We start from the raw sequence: 6,711 nt of genomic DNA, 5'->3' as shown, positions 1-6,711 counted from the left end.
TGCAATTAGAAGTTTTTATTTAACTTCTGTATGTGTGTTGATATGTGAAGTTTTTATTTAACTTCCATCTGTGTGAGTGTGCTGCTACTCTGAGTGTATTAGCTAGATTAATTTCCTGCTAGATGTGTGTTTTCCGCTGCTGTGGACTCTGTTGTGAGGCCAAAGTGTTTTAGCCAAAAATTTGCCAAAGGGGGAGTTTGTAGATGTTTAATTGGCTGCATTGTATGGTAAAACACTAGCTGGATTCTAATGTCTTGACTGATGTCATGACATGCTGTGGAGATGATTGTTTGACTGCATTGTATGTTAGAATATCTAACTGTACTCTGATGTCTTGACTGATGTCATTACATACATGAGGTATATGCTGCAGGTCTAGCTAATACAGGATCTACTGAATGTCAAACTAGATGTTATGACATTCATCCCTGTCAGCAGATACTGAGGACTAGAACAACTGGTGTTCTTTAATAACTCAGTATTTACTTCCAGTCTGTTTATCAAGGGGATAACAGACCTGGCACAAGGCCTACTGTCTGAATGTCAAATTGGATGTTATGACATTCATCATTGACAGCATATGCTGAATAATGGGCAGGTTGGTTGTCTGCTACAGTTCAGTATGTATCTCAGTCTGCTTGTCAAGAGGATAACAGAACTGACGTAAGGCTCATTGTGTAAATGTCAAATTGGATGTTTTAACATGTATTAATGTACGCTGGTACTGAAGTATGGACAAATTGGTCCTGTACAGTACAACAAATTTGTACAGTCTGTTTTCAGAAAGATAACAGACTCAGCATATGGTCTATGCTTTGGATGTCAAACTAAATGTTGTGACATTCACTCCTGGCAACATATGCTAAGTTGTAGGTTGTTTAGTTTTTCTGTTTCAGCATTTTTCTCAGGCTATTCTTCAGGAATTCAACAGCTGAGCTAAAATCCAGGAAACCAACAACTAAGCTACAATTTATGAACCTAACAAATAGCCTATTTGTTAGTAACCTAGATATGGAATTTAGGGTAACTCGCTTGACCTTAATTTCAGGGAATACAAGTACAAGGCCCAAGTGCTGCAATATAAAAGGATGGCAATCCTTCATTCAGAACTCGGGGATTTCAGGCGTGAAGATTTTGTGTGTCCATCATACTTCACTGCTGTATTTTTGTGTGTCTTGTATTAGGTGTATCTTGTGAGCCAAGCTATTATCACTGAGATGATTGCATTGGTATAGGGTGTTCATTGAGTTGTAAGTGTTGTGTCACTCTAAGCTTTTAAGCGTGAGTGCTGTGTATCTTGATTAAAGCTGTTAAGCACAATCAAGAGTTGTTTGAAGTGTGACTTCACAATTGTCTTTAATCTTAATTAAAGGTTGTAATCACTGAGGTGATTGAGGGGGAGTCAGTAGGAACTCTGATCTTAGTGTAAGATTGAAATTGCATTGGGTAGGTATTAAGTGATAGGGTTAAACAGTTGGTTTAAGGTCTGAATTAATACTACTAATAGTGGATTTCCTCCCTGGCTTGGTAGCCCCCAGACGTAGGTCATGTTGGACCGAACTGGGTAAACAATTCCTTGTGTTATTTACTGCACTTACTTTTTAAGTTCTGCATAATTCTTGTCTGCGCAGAATTGGATGTCATAACAACCCGTGTGACATCAAAAGTCTGTTAACTAGAATTTCAGCTAGTCCTAAACATGCAAAGATGAGAGAGGAGATAAAACCCTTGGAGTTCCTTTCTCGAGATCATAAAGATGATTCAAGATCTCCTTTCCTTTGGACTTAGCAATTAACTCAAGCAATCAAACAAATATTCAATCAAGCTCCTAGGATCTCCATTTGGCTTGTCTCTCTTAACTTGGATGCTTATGACAATGGTCCTTCTAACTATCTCAAGTTTGGAATCCCTATCACACAAGAACAAACAATCAAAAAGTTCATAATGCAATAAGAGGAATGGACAAAGAGAGAGTTTAGATTAGGGGTCCTTTTAACTCAACTTCAAGATCTAAGCATTCTAAAGGCATGAGGCCTAGTTGCTCTTCAACAAGTTTAGCATTCTAAAGGCATGAGGCCTAGTTGCTCTTGAACTCCATTAAACATAGGTAAGGTCCTAATTCTAAGTCCTTTCTCCTTTTTGCATTGGGTTCACACAAACAAAGACAAAACAAAGCACAAGGCAATAATATATTTACACAATAATATGCTCAAGTGAGCAAAAGGAAAATAGCATAAACATAAACATGAGCTCAAGTGAGCAAAGGGAAAAGACAATATGAATAAATGAGCAAGAAATTAAATTGCATTAAAGTAAATTGCAAGAATTAAATGCTTGAATTAAAATTTAGTAATTAGTAGTTAGTGTTAGTGTGCCATAAGGCAATTTAGCGCTATGTTAAGCAATCGTAAGTGGACTAATATAGTAGTCACACCTATCTGAGGCCGGTCAATAAAACTATAGGCAAATAAACACAAGTTAGAGATCATGACTAGTAAGCCAAGCTCCTCCAACTTGCCATGCCAAAAGAAAAGAGGAATGACTTTCTATGGATTTTAGGGTTTTTGCTTGACCAAGAAGCAACCTATCTTGGACACAAAACAATTCACTTGATCATTGATCAAGTTGAATTTGATTTGGATCAAAGAAGGTTAAGCCTCTCATATGTCAAGGCTAACCACAAATCATTAACTCATTGGTCAAAAGAAAAAAAAAGAAGATGAGAGATGAAGATGTAATGTACAAAATGAAAATTCAAATGACATAACCAAAACACAATGATCAAATGTGAATGGAATCAACATCAATCAATGGTAAACAGAAGTGAAATGAAGATTAGAAGTCAAGAAAGGTCAAATATATTTTTGGTATTTTTTTTGGAATTAAAATAATACATAAAATAAAATGAACAAAGTAAGGTCAAACGTCAAATCCAATTCAAATCAACTTGGATAAGTCCAATTGGATCATCATAAGTCTAACATGGTCAAACTAGGTTTGATAAATTTTCTCAATATTTTTTGAAAACAGAAACTATTTTTAAACAATTAAAAATGAAGAAAAATAACACAAATGGACTAAAATCTCAAATAAATCTCTAATCAATTAAGAAATTGATGAGAATATTTTTCATAGACTTATCATCATCCATATGTATTAAGAAAATATTTTTGGCATTTTTGAATATCTAAAAGCATTTAAAATGAATTAAAAACAATTAAAAACAAAATAATTCACAAAAAATATTAAATGGAAACACAAAAATAATTAAAAATCAGATTATTTGAAACTAGATTTTAAAAGATTTTTTTTGCAATTGGTCCCATATTTTTGTGATTCCAAATAAAGAAGTTATGAATTTTTGAAAATAAATGGAATAAAAGAAAATAAAATAGAAATTAGGAAAATAGAAAAATCAGGAAGCGTTGGATCATCATTCATTAATTGACGTGGATGATCCTAAGGCTCTCAGGTGCGCGCTCATCATGGACACAAGTCAAGTGCAACACACGCTGGATTAAAAATAGTAAACATAACGCATGGCCACGATTAGATCCTGTAATCACCATCCAATGGCTCAGAGTGGTTCCACGTGGGGACGGTGGTGGAAACCACCGTCTTCTCCAATGAGCCAATAGAAACCGGCCACCAGTTGCAGGTTTTGCAACCTCAACCAAACCACATGTGCCTAATACCAAATTAAAGCTAGGGTGATGTACATCACCCCTGTAACCTTGGATTGTTCTCTAGATCTCTATGGAAGGAGAAATATGAGATGGAAAATCCAGGTGTTCAATATGAAATACATCAATTCATGAAATTAAAGCCACCATTGGCTTGCCTCTCACACGAGGACTTCAGAGAACCAAACAAACACAAGCAAAGCACAATATATGGTGAGATTTGAATCAAAACAGTTGAGATGTAAACCTTTGAAGTGCAGCTTTGATGAACACGATCCACTCAAATTCTTGATTGCAGCTTGATCTTAAGGTATGGTATGAGTGCAAGGCCAAGGAATAACTGTTGAAGATCAACTGATGTTGTTGAAATTCAAACTTGAAAAGAGAAATGAAAATTCAAAATTCCTTTGGTGTGAGGTTAGGATTCCATTTTTGCAGAGCTTTAGGCGCCTTCAGGTTGAGAAATGAATGAAGTAAGCATGCTATTTATAGATGAAAATGCAAGGCAAGGTGAATGGAATCCGTGTGCATGATCATTGGGTCCTCCACGCATGGGCCTGTACAGGCGCATGTGAGGCCCAAAACCAATTGGAAATGCAAGCTGAAGTGATTTCGAGAAGGTTTGGACATGCAGATTGAATGGAAATTGCTTGTGCATGAAGGTTCCATGTGAATTCCATATTCGGGCCTAAATGTTCCCTTCTTCAAAAGTCATACATAGAAATTCCAAACATAGGCATGTGAGTAATGGTTGGAAAGGTCTTGATATAAGGAACAAAATCTATGTTGGGAAAAAATCCATTTGGAGTTTGTAAAATTGTGAAAACTGACTATGAAGTTTGATGTACAAAACATGTCTTTGAAAAATTTGCCAAAAGTGACCAACTTCAAGCCCTTCTGTTTCAATGATGCAAGCCTCAAATGGAAAAACCTCTAACATCAAAGTTGTATATATTTTTAAGATGATAAATTTGGACTTAAATTTTGCATAATTTGGATTTTTGATGAGAAAGTTATGGGCACTTGAAGGTGGACTTTTTCAAGATTCAATGGCTTTGGTCCAAAGTGACCTATAATGTTTTGTATTATCACATGTACTTCTTTTAGGATTATGAAATTTTGTCCAACATAAAATTTTAATTAGACATCTTAGGCTTTCCAATTAAATTGGTCTCACCTCAAAATCATAAAAAATGAGGGAGTTAGGTCCTTGGGAAGTTGACCCAAAATTAGGGTTTCAGTCAAAATGACCTATAATGTTTTGAAATGAATGATGACCTTCCAAGTTTCAAATGAATTTTTGATAAACATGAAAGTTGTTCATATGGTTATTAAGAACATGTTTTCTCTTGGGGTCATCTTCATTTGACAAACACATCAAAAGTTAGGTCTCAGTGGATTTCAATTTGGTTAGATGATTTGACTGGTCAACTTCTCAAGTCCAAACTTCAAATCTTGATGAATGAATGATTGAGGATACTCACATAGGCTCATATATGCATAAAATTATGAATTAAAGAACTTCTATTTATTGAATTTGATCATAGGTTGAGGTTGGTTCAAGAGCATGGCACGATTAATGCACAGATGAATTAGGGTTTCCTTGGGAAACAATCCTCAAGCCCTTTGGTTTATCTTGATCAAATTGGAAAATTGAGATAATTGGGAGACATATATGATGATTGAGTGCTTTGGGAACCATTGTCATGCTTGCTTTCATGTTCATCTGGCCATTTCATTGAGCATAGGAGCCTCCTAGGAGCAAGGGATCTCATGATTGCTTAAGCTTCAAAACAAACAAGTTAGTGACATATTTTTATGCTTTTGGTTAGTGAACAAAATAAGAAAAGCAATAATATACAATTCAAGCATGCTTGGTGGTCTCAAACCAACTCACACAAGTCCCAACCCAAGGTTAAGGAGCCAAGATGCTATGATCCTTGAGGCAAAATGCAATGAGCAATGATATGATGCCATGAGGGATCTTAGGGTCAAAATTAGAGTCTTACATGGACATTTAGTGTTTTAAAATCCTGGAGGTTGATTGACATATACTTCTTCTGATATATAACAATTAAGGAATGTGCTCTTGACATCCATCTGATATATTTTGATGGAATGATTTACAACAAATGAAACAAGTAAGCGAATAAATTCTAACCTGGCGACTGGGGCAAAGGTTTCATTGTAGTCAATGCCTTCTTGTTGACTGTAACCTTGTGCCACCACTCGTGCTTTGTTTCTGACTACTTCTCCCTTTTCGTTCAGTTTGTTTCTGAACACCCATCTGGTTCCAATAATGTGAGTTCCTTTAGGCTTTGGGACGAGATCCCAGATGTCATTCTTTGAGAATTGATCTAGATCTTCTTTCATAGCTAGAACCCAGTCATTGTCTTGAAGTGCCTCATCACATAAGTAGGTTCGAATAAAGATACTAATCCTAGAGGAGTTTCTTCAGATACTTTAAATGTTGACCTAGTTCTGACAGGTTCATCCTTGCTTCCCAGAATCAAATCTTCAGAGATGTTGGGGCGACTTCTTGATCTTTTATGGATGGTTGAGGTTTCAGTTGCATCTGGCCTTTGTTTATCAAATACTTCTGGTGCTTTAGTCTTTTCGTCAGAACCTGCAAGAGTGATCTCCAAATCTGCAAGTTTCTCAACTAGCTTTGACTTTTCAAGGTCAAGCTTATCATCAAATCTAACATGTATTGATTCTTCCACAATTTTGGTTTTTGTGTTGTATACTCTGTAGCCTTTAGAGCGTTCTGAGTATCCTAACATAATACCTTTTTGTGTTTTTGAATCAAACTTGTTCAGATGTTCTTTAATATTGAGAATAAAATAAGAGCATCCAAAAGGATGGAAATAAGAAATGTTGGGTTTTCTTCCCTTACACAATTCATAGGGAGTCTTTTCCAGAATAGGTCTTATAGAGATTCTATTCCGAATATAACACGCTGTATTTACTGCTTCAGCCCAAAAGTGCTTAGCCACATTTATTTCATTGATCATGATTCTGGCCATCT

The sequence above is a fragment of the Lathyrus oleraceus genome, chromosome 5, assembly GCF_024323335.1.
Source record: "Lathyrus oleraceus cultivar Zhongwan6 chromosome 5, CAAS_Psat_ZW6_1.0, whole genome shotgun sequence".
Taxonomy (NCBI): Eukaryota; Viridiplantae; Streptophyta; class Magnoliopsida; order Fabales; family Fabaceae; genus Lathyrus; species Lathyrus oleraceus.
The sequence above is the reverse complement of the archived record's forward strand: the minus strand, read 5'-3'. Positions refer to the sequence as shown.